This window comes from Oryctolagus cuniculus, chromosome 1 (assembly GCF_051225735.1).
Source record: "Oryctolagus cuniculus isolate XC-2025 breed Fujian yellow rabbit chromosome 1, ASM5122573v1, whole genome shotgun sequence".
Classification (NCBI taxonomy): Eukaryota; Metazoa; Chordata; class Mammalia; order Lagomorpha; family Leporidae; genus Oryctolagus; species Oryctolagus cuniculus.
Genome location: NC_142867.1, coordinates 164,413,580 through 164,427,317, shown reverse-complemented (window position 1 = coordinate 164,427,317; position 13,738 = coordinate 164,413,580). Strand labels below are relative to the sequence as shown.

General features: G+C 44.7%; 1 long non-coding RNA gene across 2 annotated transcripts in view; it reads left to right on the top strand.

Moving 5' to 3' along the window:
* LOC127491140 (uncharacterized) overlaps positions 1-13,738 on the top strand; it is a 104,156-nt gene that overhangs the window by 17,627 nt on the left and 72,791 nt on the right. For both annotated transcript variants that reach the window (XR_016223420.1, XR_016223419.1), the window contains exon 2: positions 11,279-11,329. This is a non-coding gene — a long non-coding RNA (uncharacterized LOC127491140). The remainder of the gene's footprint in view (positions 1-11,278; positions 11,330-13,738) is intronic.

Below are 13,738 nucleotides of genomic sequence, written 5' to 3'. Positions count from 1 at the left end.
TGCCTTCAAATGTTAGAAATCAAAGAGGCCCAGCTGTCAGTGGATTCCAGAATGCTGCTGGGTTAGCCCAACCACATGTTGGCATCAGGTCAATGCCACTATTTGGACTTGGGTGTTCCCCAGATCACATTAATCCTTAATCAGTGTTTTCTTCTGATGTGGCAAGCCCTAGACCTGCCCCAAATCTTGGGATTCATTGATTTCACGTCACTGGGGACTGAATAGAACACCTCTAGTTCAACAAAAATAACTGTCACTGACTCAGAAACAGGAACCAGCCTGTCCCCAAGGGGCCAAATCGCCAGGCAAGAGAGACCTCCCTCAAGTATGGCGTGGTCCCTTTGTTCTGTGCCAGTCAGCTGCTGCCTTAAAGTGTGCTGTCATCTCTGATTCATGTCTTTCTTTCATGCAGGGTGACTCAGAGGGGAAAGTGCTGTGTAAAATCCTGCTACATTTAATTGATAAAATACAGCCAGTCACTGCCAAGCCAAAGGGGGTGAACAGGGAGTCCAAGGAGCCAACGAAGTAGAACACTCAGCAACATGACAAGTAGCTGTGGCTGCAGACAGCTGAGGAGGGACAATGGTGGACTGGCTCAGCTGGCCTTCAGCCATTGGGAGGCAAAGCATCAGAAGCCCTAGGGGACAAAAAGGCAGCATGACAAGTCCAGTGAGGGTCCATAAATGCCACCCAGGAGCACTATACAGAGGCAGGCCACCCACATTTGCACTGTTCGAAGAACCACAGGAAGTTGACTTATCTGATCTTAAATGTATATTAGGAGGATCCCAGTGGTAGGACAGTGAGCTGTATGTAGAGGAGTAAGATGCCTGTGGGCTCAGCAAGCTGGAGTCTTAATTAGGTGAGATGCATGGGACAAAATGATGCTCATTTTGGGCAAAAGTTCATGAATGCATCTGTATATATAATCTGTGTACACACACATACACATTACATATACATGCACACAGACATCTACATATAGGCCTTTTTTTAAACTGCCTGCCTTATATATACATTAGCTGCTCAAATGTATATATCATTGAATGCTGGGGTTAAAACCAAAAATCACTCTATAAACAATTTTTTAAACAAGCTTAAGCATTGAACACAAATGCAATTTTCTTCAGTGAGAAAAACCTTCATGTAAAGAAAAGACAGAGTTGAAGCTATTTTAAAAATAGTTTCATGGAGTTAGAGCCTAAGGTTATCTTGATTGACTTAATTGGGATTTTGACTTCCCATCTATGAGCTCATTAAAACTCTTCACATCTGCTGAGAACAAAAAGTCACTTCAACAGCAAGAAGGCAGCTCGCCCAGCAGAGACCCACAGAGGATGGTAACAAACGTTGGGTGGCTGGGGGAACCTTTCTGTTCGGTTTTCCTGTTGGCCTGGGTCCCGGGTTCTTCCTAGATAACTCAAAAGACCTAATAAGTCTGTAGTTCACACTACAGACAAGGTTTTACAAAGAGAACTCCAGTAATGGGATAAATCATGGCAGGCATGCTGAGGACAGAACAGTTAGGACCTTGATGTACTGGGTACCTCCCACCATGCAGTGCAGTGAGAACGGAGCCTGGGACTGGTGACATCCTCAGGTGGTTATATTCCAAAGAGAGAAAGAGGCCCTTCCCTTTACATGCCCAGCACCTGGCTATAGTTCTTTATTTCGTAGCACACCCTGTAACAACCCCAAATTCTCAATGGTTTACTACAATAGAGGTGTATTTGGGGTTCCTATTAAGTCCACATGACCCGAGCAGAGCGGTTCCTCCTCTACCTACTGCCTTTGCTGCTGTAGCACGTGACTTCTAGGATTCCCCATAGGCGAGGAAGAAAGAGAAAAGGAGGACCCCAGCGCTCAGTCTTTGAGCTGCCCACAGGTCATTGGCCTGAGGTAGCCACATGTTGCCACTTAAATGCAAAGGAAGCTAGGAAAACAAGGGACTATGTGGACTATTGGGTGTGCAGGAGCCAGCACACATGTATGGACGCAGTCATGGTAGTAGCCAGGTTTGACTCATTCTGAGCCTCCATCCTTTTAGCAGCAGTATTGCAGTCTTGCCGCAAAGCCTGCACATAGGCAGTACCTCTGTAGCCCTGGGGCAAACGTGCCCGTGTCCTTTGATCTGCTGGGTACACTGGGTCTCGTAGCTGCTTTCGTGCCTGGCAGAATCACTGCTGTTCTCTTATTTAAAGTCATTCTCTGCCATAGGCTGCTGGAACACATGTCGTCCAAAGGCAAAACATGCCTTTCCCCAACTCTTCACTACATTTCACTCCAGGCCTTGGTGCAGCAGCGCTTGGGGCCTCAAGTCTTTTGTAGCCTCCTTACCTAACTCTTCATCTTTCCCGCAGTGTGGGGGCAGGTGCAGAAAGGTATTTCCCATGTCCTCTCCTCTGCTTCCCAAGGTACCCCTGCCTCAGAACACTTCCTTTCTCTTTACCCAAAGACCAGGAGTCTTCATGGACAGAAATAGATGCAAATATTTCTGGTAACATGAAGAGAGACCCAACTCTAACTCTCTCGAAGTAGTTTGAACTTGCCAAGACGAGAGAGAAATAGAAGTATTCTATGGAAAAAGGCCAGCTAATTTCAACTGCTAAAACCTGCATGGCGAGTGAGATGACAAGCACCTTTTGGAAAAGCACAATTAAATAACTTTCGACAGGTGCAAAACATTTTTGAAAGCAATAGGCAGTTTTCAATAAACTGTTGGAATACCCCCTCATACAAGGCAAAGCAGCCCAAAGTATGGAGCTTGACATTGGTTTTTTGAAGTGTGTTTTTCTGCAGGTCACCCTTGTTCTATCAACTTGTAAGCTCTTCTCATATGAGGAAAGCCTTAAAACAGTAACAAAAATAAGTACACGTGCGCATATGGGATGTGGCTGAGAGAGGTGGGCAAGGGCTGCAGAATAACTGCAGTTTCATTCTTTACAATGGGGGGGCCAGTCAAAACCTCTTCCTTCTGTAGTCATCGAGGCAACCATGGAAGAGACTCAGAGCGGCTGCTACTCTTATTCTCAAAGAAGAGTACAAGCTCTTAGAGTAAAGAAAGGGCCTAAAGTGCACATATTTCAAGATGTCTTGCTGTACAGAGAAACTGAGACACAAATCACTTCAATTCTGAGAAGGACAGAGTTGACAAAACCAGGACAGTAAAATACCCAGTTGTCAGATTCCTTCCCTCTCTTTCTTTCCTCTCTTCTCTCATTAATCTCCTCTTAAGACAACGCGTATGGATAGCTTTAATGATGTCGACCAGCTTACCATGTCACTCCATAGCTTGAATAATTCTCAGGCATTCTCTGTGGATCTTAGCATCCCTCAGCACACCGATGCTCCTGGAGGTTGCCAGCAGGTGTAGGAAAGGGACAATCTTGCTGATGGTGGAACAGTTCTCAGTCCAGTGTGCACTCAGAACAGCCATGGCATCACATGTTTGTTGGCGCTTAAAGCCAGGCACTAAAGGTCAACAGTAGAAGGGGGTTCTGAACACATTGACTTGCCAGCACACTGAAGTGCTGAGATGTAGGGGTCAGGAGAAAGTGTGTGATCAGAATGTCACCATGGCACATCTTCCTGTTGCAAGTGGGTCCTTCAAACCTTAGCCCAGAGCCCTGTGTCAGCCTTCTCCCCCAAGGGTGTGACATCAGATGCACACCATTAGAGAATATGCCTTGATAATTCTTTGTTCCAAAATGGAGCGGGGCGTGTGAGCATCTGGGGTTAAAAACGAGCTGTAGACGTAATTACGCCAAGGAGCTAGTCACTTAACCTCTCTGACTTTCCTTTGGAGGTGTTTTTTTTTTTTTTCCAATTTATAAAATGGAGGAATTGAATTAGATGACCTCTGAGACCCCTTCTAGCTGAGAAATTTTCAATCTATAAACACAAAGCTACCTGCCTCACGTTGGGAATAAGTGCATAATTTGCCCTCGTTAGTCATCTGGCCTGGTGAGTGCAGACAAGAGAGACTGGAATTTTTATGTGAGGTGGCAGTGTCAGGAAAACAGATTCACACTTGCTCTAAATCCCTTTCCTCAGAGAAGATGGTCAGGCTGCCACGTGGCCGTGTATCTGCGTGCTGGTCTATGGAGCTTTCATTTTCAGTCAAAACCTAGGTTAGCTTTGAACAGATCCTGCCCTAGAGCAGAAGGCATGGCTTTACCAAACCACTCCACATATCCCAGCACCTAAAACTACTGGAAGAGGTGGAACAAGAAATCTTCAAGCACTGTTATCTTCCCCTTAGAGAGGACAGTAAAAATTGTCTCTATTGGAAGCTTGCTTTTGAAAATATAAAGCCAGTTATAGTGAATAATGTTCATAATTAAGTCTAGATACTCTTATCCAGGAAAGATTTTAGTTGGCTGGTTGTGATTTTTTTTAATTTTAGTTTGGATTGACACATAATAGAACATATTTAAGGGGTATGATATGATATTTCAATATTTGTACACATGTGTGATGATTAAAGTGTGGTAAGTAGCATGCCCATCACCTTAAATATTGATCATTTCTTCCTGGTAAAAACATTTAAAATTCCAGCTCTTAAGAAATACCACATTATTGCTAGCTGTATTCCCCAGCTGTGCCCTAGAACATCAGAACTTGGGCTTCCTGGACACCTGTGTCATTGTACCCCTGGTCTAGCTCTCCTCCAACCCCGGTAACCACTCTTTGACTTTGTGCTTCTGTGAGATCAGCTTCTTTTATATTCCCCATATGAGTGAGATCATGCAGTATTTGTCTCTCCGTGCTTGGCGTACTTCACTTAACATAATGTCCCTGAGGTTTATCCATGCTGTCACAATTCTAGCACCTGCGTAAGCAATGCCCTACAGCAAGTTCTCTCCTTCATGAATACTTAAAATGTTTGCCATTCTTCTGCTTAGACTCAGATGAACACGTGGGACTGTGAAAGCCACAGCACTGAGGTGACAGTGACATAGTTCCAAGGGGAGACCTTTACTGGCAAAAGGTTGCAAAGTCCCCTCTCACCAAAAAGCAGTTCTATCTTTAATGAGAGGCGACACGGGGGTTCGCAGATGGATTCCAGGGTGCACTGCCTGGGTGAGGAAGCCTGGTTCAATGATGTCCATGCATATCTTTTCCTCACACATGAAATGAAGATAATAATCCCTTTTTTACGGGGTTGTAAGCATTAAATGAGCTAATCCAGTACACGTAGAATGTTTTTAAAGGTTCCTGGCAGATGTTAAGTGCCGTATAAATACTAGTTACTGTTTGCCTAGGGACTCCGGGCTGAGCATGAAAGCTAAGCCTTCCTTGAGTCTCAGGTGCCAACAGTCATCCCCATATTCGAGGTGATAGATTTTAGCTGTCATGTCCTATTTAAGGATCACAGCTTTCGAAGTTGCGGGAAGCAGGCACTGACTGACAGACAGGGACTCTGTAAAGAAAAATAATTTTCCAGGGGCATGCAGTGGTTACCATGGTTTCCATCTGGCAGAGACTCCAGGGTCAATTCCTGGAAAACAGTTCACTGCTGATGTGAGCAGAGTGATTCCTCCACCTTCCTAATCACTTCTGCCTCCCCAAGACAAATCATTCGAGGGCTGCGGCCCATTTTCAGGCAGGAGAGAAAACTGAACAAGTGGAAATGAGAAAGCACAGCCAGATGGCTGACCGCTGACTGTGAAGGCAAGTACAGCTGATTTCCCAGGGGAGCCTAAAAAAGGGAAGTGTCACTCGGAGAAATAAAATTTTAATAATCACACAGGCAATAAAGCATTTCATTATGAGACTCGGGTCTGCATTGATAAAGTTCACTGCAAAGAGTTTACACTGTTTGAAACTGTGGTTCTACTCTCTCAGGGACTGATGTTTACTTCCCCGGAAAGGCAAGCCCCAGATCCCTGGGAGAAATCACAGTTCACAAGCTTGGGTAAAAGCCACAGTGCAACCCAGCACCCAGCTCCACTGGGTGTCCACCTGCGCCGGAGCACGCGTGCGTTTCATCCTCAAATCAATGCTCCAGTGTTCAGAATTAAACTCCTCCGGCAGCCTGGCTGCAGTATATTGATTTGTTCTTCCCTCTAAAGGTGGCTCCAGTTGCTCCCCAGAAGCCTTTCCAGCAGCGGAAGGGATTTCTTTCTGTGGCTTGTTTCGATGGAAGCAGCCTCCCCGCAGGTGCTGAGTAGTCCAGGGCCGCCTCCTGAGCTCTGCTGTGGAAGTGCGTGGCATCGCTCATGCCACTGCAGTCATCTGGGGACTTGCCAGGAGCTGCATGGTCTACGACAGCCTCCTTCAGTTTACCAGTGATTGGCAGATGTTAGCTATGGTGCCTCTGTTCTCTCCTGTGTGGCCTCCGCAGCAGAGCAGATCGGAATTGTTCACACGGAGCAACGACCAAGAGGGTGAGCACAGAAGTGACAGGATTTTTGAAGCCAAGCCAGAGAGGTTTCAAAACTTCACTTTCAACACATTTGGTTGGCCAAAGCGATCCTCAGTCCAGATTCAAGAGAAGGGGGAACAGGATCCACCTCTTTCAGGAGCTCCTGCAAAGAATCTGTGTCCATTAAAAAGTATCACAGAGACAGAATTTGGTTCTGTGTTTAAGCTCCATTGGACATCTGCAGCCCATGCTGGGTTGCAGTCTTAGCTCCACTCCCGATTGCTGCTTCCTGCTAATGTATCCTGGAAGGCAGCAGATGATGGCTAAAGGACTTGGGTCCCTGCCGCCGATGTCAGAGACCTGGATGGGCCTTTTTCCAGCCCCAGCCTTTACAGGCATTTGGGAAGTGACCCATCAATTGGGAGCTGTCTTTCAAACAAAATTAAGTTTATAATGGATAAAAAGAATCAAATCCTAATTCTAACTGCCTTTTTTTAATTATTATTTTTGACAGGCAGAGTTAGACAGTGAGAGAGAGAGAGAGAGAGAGAGAGAGAGAAACGTCTTCCTTCCGTTGGTTCACTCCCCAAATGGCCACTACCACTGGTGAGCTGCACCAATCTGAAGCCAGGAGCCAGGTGCATCCTCCTGGTCTCCCATGCAGGTGCAGGGCCCAAGCACTTGGGCCAAACTCCACTGCTTTCCTGGGCCACAGCAGAGAGCTGGACTGGAAGAGGAACAACCGGGACAGACTCTGGCGCCCCAACCAGGACTAGAACCCAGGGTGCCTGCGCCACAGATGGAGGATTAGCCTTGTGAGCCATGGCGCCGGCCAACTGCTTTGTTCTTATCTCCAATATGGCTTTGTAAGTTGATAGCTGGGCCCTAGTTCCCCTTGGGAAAGCTGAGCTTTATGCTTCTTCATAAGTTGAAGACAGTATTGGTTTAGCTTCTCTAGGTTCCCATGTAAGAATGTTTTCAGGTACATTTGAATGACGTCCATTTGTAGAGGCATTTTCTGGTTTGCTCCTAACTAGTAGAGAATTTTTTATTTAGTCTTTCATATAGTGTCGTAGTCCATTTCCCGTTGCTGTAACAAATGATGTAAGACTGTGTAATTTGTAAATAGAAGTCTATTTGGCTCACAGTCGGGAGGCTGGGACTTCCAAAAGCCTGACATGGAAGGTATCACCCGAGGAGCCAGAGTCCGTGTGCTGGCTCAGGTCCTTCTTCCTCCTCTTAACGAACTCGCTAATGTCCTCAGGGGAGCCCCACCCTCCATGACCTCGCTGAAACCTAGTGATCTCTTAGAAGCTTCACCTCCAAACAGCATGAACATATGAATTTGGGGATTTCAGCTTCCAACACAGGAGCAGCTGGGGGCCACATGGAGCCATGGTGGCTAGGGCATTCCTGTGACAGTGGGAAAGCCTGCTGAGTCGGGGACTCCTCTGCCTGCCAGGCTACAGTGGCAGCGGAACCATCTACCTGTGCCTCCCACCCCCACCACTATGTGTAGACCAGCAAAATCATGAACAAATGAGATGGTAGTTTCAGGGGCCAGCACTGTGGGGTAAGGGTTAAGCCTCCATCTGCAGTGCCCACTTCCCATATGGACGCCAGTTTGAGTCCACTGCTCCACTTCAAATTCAGCTCCCTGCTGATAGGCCTAGAAAAGCAGCTAAAGATGGAGCAAGTCCTTGGGCCCCTGCACCCATGTGGGAGACCCTGAAGAAGCTCCCGGCTTCAGCCTGGCCCAGCCCAGGCCATTGTGGCCATTTGGGGAGTAAACCAACAGATGAAAAATCTCTCCCTCTCCCCCACCCCCCTGCCCCACCACCTTTCTCCTTCTGTCTCTGTATTTAGGCCTTTCAAATAAATAAATGGCAAAAAGAAATTAGAAAAAAAGATGGTAGTTTCAAGTCATTCAATTTCATAGAGGTCTGTTAACTGCAAAATAGATAGTGGCCACAGAACTTTTTTTGTGTTTTATTGCTTGATTTATCTGATAAAACATCACATTGAATTATAGAAAGTAATTAGTGGGGTATTTTTGGTTACTAAATGTTATAGGGGCCCGCACTATGGCACAGTGGGTTAACGCCCTGGCCTAAAGCGCCGGCATCCCATATGGGTGCCGGTTCAAGACCCAGCTGCTCCACTTCCGATCCAGCTCTCTGCTATGGCCTGGGAAAGCAGTAAGAAGTAGTCCTTGGGCCCCTGCACCCACGTGGGAGACCCGGAAGAGGCTCCTGGCTCCTGGCTTTGGATCAGCACAGCTCCGGCCATTGCAGCCAACTGGAGAGTAAACCATCAGATGGAAGACCTCTCTCTCTCTCTCTCTCTCTCTCTCTCTCTCTGCTTCTCCTCTCTCTGTAAATCTGACTTTCAAATAAATAAATATTTTTAAAAAATAAATTTTATAGACAGTAGATTAGAACTGAAGAAACTATTTTGAAAAAGTAAGCATCCAATCAATTTGATTCCCTCATACAAGCTCATCCTAAATACCTCCGCTTCTCTAAAGCATATATTTTTATAAAAATTATCTGCAAAACTGGGTCATTCTTTTCTTGGTACAGAGTAGCCACAAACTTGTTGAGCACCCATTGTTGAATGACTCATTAGTATGCAATCATAGGTTTATCTCCATTCTCCCTTCCTTTGCCGTGGAGAACTTCTAGCCTACAGAGACGATGGGGTAGCTGTGGGTCGTGGAGTATCACACCTGAGGGGAGCATCTCTGGTCGCCTGAGAATCTTGGCTCAGCTCTTTAGTAACACTGTGATGTCGGGCGGAGGGGCTGGCGGTTGAGACCAGTCACCTGGGGCGGTCAGCTGCTCTGATATGACGGAGCCCCAATACAGACTTGGGGTGTTAGAGCTCCTGGATTGACCGGGTGCACAACGTTCCACACTGCTTTGTCTCACACTGATGCTGTGTGGCGAATAACACTTTTATCCTTGAATTTCATTTTCTGTGAACTTTTCTAAGTTCCCTTCTATAACACTTTCATTCAGTTCTGTGGGTCTTCTTGCGAGTTATCAAAACTAAGGGTGGTTTGGGGGAATGCTTCGAACTCGTAGTTGGTATCAGAAGTAAGGTGTTTCTGTGTGCACTTAGCTGATTTTTACACCTTCATGATGTAATTCCACCCTGCCTTCCCAGTTCTCAAAAAAATGTTCCTCTGACTACAAAGAGTATATACACCTTATCTGTAACTCTTGTGGTACTTGGAAAATGGTTCCTGACTTCTCTGTTGATCACATATGACTATCTTATGTCCCGAATTCAACATTCTGCTTTACTGTGTGAGGAACTCAATCTGTGTGTCACAGCCTATCTACTTCCAGTAGCCAATATTTGTTTTTAATTAAATATTCAAGAGAAATGCTTCTTATGGCAAATAGCAATTTGTAAAATTTAGGTTACCTTTGTATTTTATTAATGAGGCTAAAATCACTATTTGCTTATTCAGCAACTATTTACTGTATTCTGGGCTCTAATGATTGTCAGCAAGCAGTGAATTGAGTCCCTTCATTCAGGATGATTCCATTTGGGAAGATAAATATCACAGATAAACCAATACGTATATGCTTTTACATTAGGTGGTGATAAGTGCTAGAAAGAACGCTGAAGCAGGATAAGAGAACCACGTGTGATGTGAAGGCAGGCCTCTGAGAGGAAGTGGCATTTCAGCCAAGAGTCGAATGATGCCAGGAGCAAGCCAGGCAGACCAGTTTGCAAAGATGACCTAAATACTCCAGCTGCTTAATGACATCAACAGCCAGATTTACATGAGATTGGATTTCTTGAATAGCAGATAACTTCTCTTTAAACCTTCTTCAAATTTTTTATTTTTATTTATTTGAAAGGCAGAGTGACAGAGTGAGGCAGACAGAGACAGATCTTCCATCCTCCGGTTCACTCTCTAAATACAATAACCAGAACCGGGCCAGGCCAACGTCAAAAGCCTGGAACTTCACTTGGGTCTCCCACACAGGTGGGAGTCATCACCTGCTGCTTCCTAGGCTGTACAATAGCAGGAAGCTGGATCTGAAGCAGAGTAGGGACTCAAACCTAGGCTCTCTGAATATGGGATGCAGATATCCCAAGAGGCATCTTAGCTGCTGTTCCAAGTGCCCTCCCTCTGTTTCATTTATTTGAAAGGCAGAGAGACAGAAATGTATCCTCCATGTTCTTAGAGGTGCCCACAACAGCCACAAGTGCCCACAACAGCTAAAGCAAGGCCTGAAGATGGGAGCCTAGAACTCAGTGTGGGTCTCTCAGGTGGATGGCACGGACCCAAATACTTGGACTATCACTTGCTTCCTCCCAGGCTCTGCATTAGAAACTAGAATGGAGAGCAGTGCTGGTGACCAGGCACTCTGATGGCACGTTACCTTCTTCAACAAACACTACCCCCTAGGGAACAAGACGTTTTGGAATGATAAAGAATTCCAATCCAGTCATAACACATTGTTGCATCCTCATAGTTCCCTTAAAGACACGAAAAAAATTACGGAAATGTAAACAGGTGCATTTGCGAAAAGAACAAAGCAAGTTCAGGGCAGACTGAGACAAAGTTCACTCTCTGAATAGTCTTTGTGTTCCACATTCCTGGACGGGACAGCAGGGGAACAATTTCTGTCTAAATGATCATCCTATGGGGAAGAATCTGTCAAAACAGTCGGTTTTCTGTTAGACTTTGGAATGTGCAGATGAGGCTTGGCTTGATGTCCTGCAGTTCTCAAGAGCAGCAAGGGAGTCCAGCAGAAGGATGCTAGCAAAGGTGAATGTGAAGAATCGCTCTAACTGTAAATCGTGAAATCAAAAGAAGACACTCCTGCATTTTTTCACTGTAGGTAGTTTCAGTGAACAAACCAATGGTCACTTCTTTTTATCTTACAGACAGAACGACATCCCATACTGAGGAGAACTGGATGATCCTGCAGGAGAAAGGTATGACTTTTAATGGTGGTGATTGTTAAGAGCAGACTCTGTTAGGAAAATGGTGCAGTCTTATCTATGGCGCGATCTACACCCTGACACCATCCTTGGCTCTAGCCCCCACCGCCATCAGTGGAAGCCAGGTGGCCACATGGCCCAACCACCGGTGTCAAGCTCCACCCCCATCCTAATGGGATTCGCTGCTCCTACTTCTTTGCCCGCCCTCCGGCAGAGTTTTAAAAGGACCTGTTCCTGAATACGTGGCTCTCTCTTGCTCGCTCTCTCACTCTCTCTGTGCTCTCTCTTCTCTCGTCCTCTCTTATCCCCCCCTCCTCTCTCCTCTCAGCTTGCTCACTCTCTTCTCTCTCTCTCTCTCTTTTCCTTCCTCACCCCTTCCCTCCGGCCTGCTGAGTTTTCCCCAATGAACCCTTTCCCTTACTCTGGTGTTTGGTGTGTTTTGTGACAATCTTACAGACTCAGTTGCATTTTCTGATTTTCTTTTATCTATATCTTCATGAAAAGTAAGGAATATAGAATGGGTATCATGTTTGAAAATGTTAATCCTGTGGTCTGGAATTCTATTCTCCACAATGCTCTGTTCCCCAACACCCTTTGCATATGTAGTAGACTAATTATATGCTCTGAGAATTCTAGAATACTTTCCAAATTTTCAAAAGAGATTGAAATTATACCCCCGAGCAGCTGTGGTCCTGAGGATGAGTGTTCTAGTTCTTTAAAACACAATGACCCAGGTGTTTTAAGTCTTGAATACTCATAATCATTATTAACCATGCCCCAACTATGCTGTAGAAAGAATTATTCAGATAAGCTTTTTATTTATGTTGCAGTGGTTCCATTCCTAGAGGTAAAAGTGAGATACTTTCATTTGAAAAAGGTAGGAAAAGAATTCTGTGAGAGCCCATCTGTCTTTGGTGTGTTAGTGCTAAAGTCAATGTCTCTTGGTCTCCAGGCATCATCAGAGGAAGCTCTCTCCTCTGATCTTTGAGTAGCCAGAAAGACTGAATGTGTTGATAAGAGATGGTACTAGAAAGGAAAGTTGAGAAAGGAGGAGGCAAATGTGTTGCAGCAAAGTTGTTACGGGGCAGGAGTAAAGAAGGAAATGGCTTTCCTATTTTTCTCTCTAGTATTTTTTCTCTAATACCCCCCAAGCACACTAGAAGATTGATATCAAGTGTATTGGCAGCATCTTTGTAGAGAAAAGGAAATCTTTCTTGGTAACAAGGGACAATGGACATGCTCGTTGCTTTAATTATTTTTGTGAAGTGGGATTCATGCTTCAAAGCATGAAATCATGAATAATTTTTCAGGTGAAATGTTATGACCTGGAGGCCCATTTATTTAGCATTAAATACACATCTTCTACATGCTTAATACTCAGTTGACATACTGTGAGTGACTAGATAGGAGTATGTACAGGAGATAGTCCCTGCTTTAATCTTGAAGTGTCTCAGTTCCGCAGTGAAACATATTAAAAGACATTGCCTTGCCTTCCAGTAGGTTATGGATTTGTGAGCAACAGAAGTTAAGTACTTGAAATATTTAAAATGTGATCCTAGGTAGGAAATGTTAAATACCAGGATGGTTGGCATGGAATCCAAATCATTGCTCGTTGGAAGAGAAAGGCAGGGTGGGATCTAATGGTGAGGAAGAACTTGACTTGGTCTTTCAGTGTCTTTGCTGATTACCATTTTAACTCATTATGAAATGTGGGTACTAGAAATTCAAGCAGAGAAATTCAGATAAGCGAGCATACATAGAACCACAGTGATAGATGTGTGAAGGAACTTCCAGAACAACAACATAGCCTAAAAGCATATATAAAAACTTGGTATTAACTTCAGAATACTGCGAGAACGTTACCTTATGACACAGCCATTGCACTCCTAGGTATAAAAATTGTATGGCACAAAAAAAATTGTATGGGAATGTTGATAGTGGTATTATTCACAATAGCCAAAATGTGGAACCCATCCCAATGTATATCAACTGATGAATGTAAAAAGTCACTTGTTCTATTCATACAATGAAATATCGTAATAAAAAGGTACTGATACCTGCTTTAATATGGATGAACCCTGAACATGTTATGCTGTGAGAAAAAGCCACACAAAGAAGTTGACATGGTACAGAATTGTATTTATATATAAAACATACATGGTAGATAAGTCTGTAAAGACAGAAGGAAAATGAGTGGATTTGATGGCTAGAGAGAGCAGGCAGTGGGCAGTGACTGTAGGTGCAGATGAGGGTTTGTTGGAGGAAGATGAAGAAAATATTAGACTACATGGTGGTGATGGTTGCACAACTTGGTACTCAACTAAAAGAAAAATAACTGATAAACTTCACACTTATACAAGCTGAATTTTGTGGAAAAACAATTATGCCTAGGTAAAGGTGTTA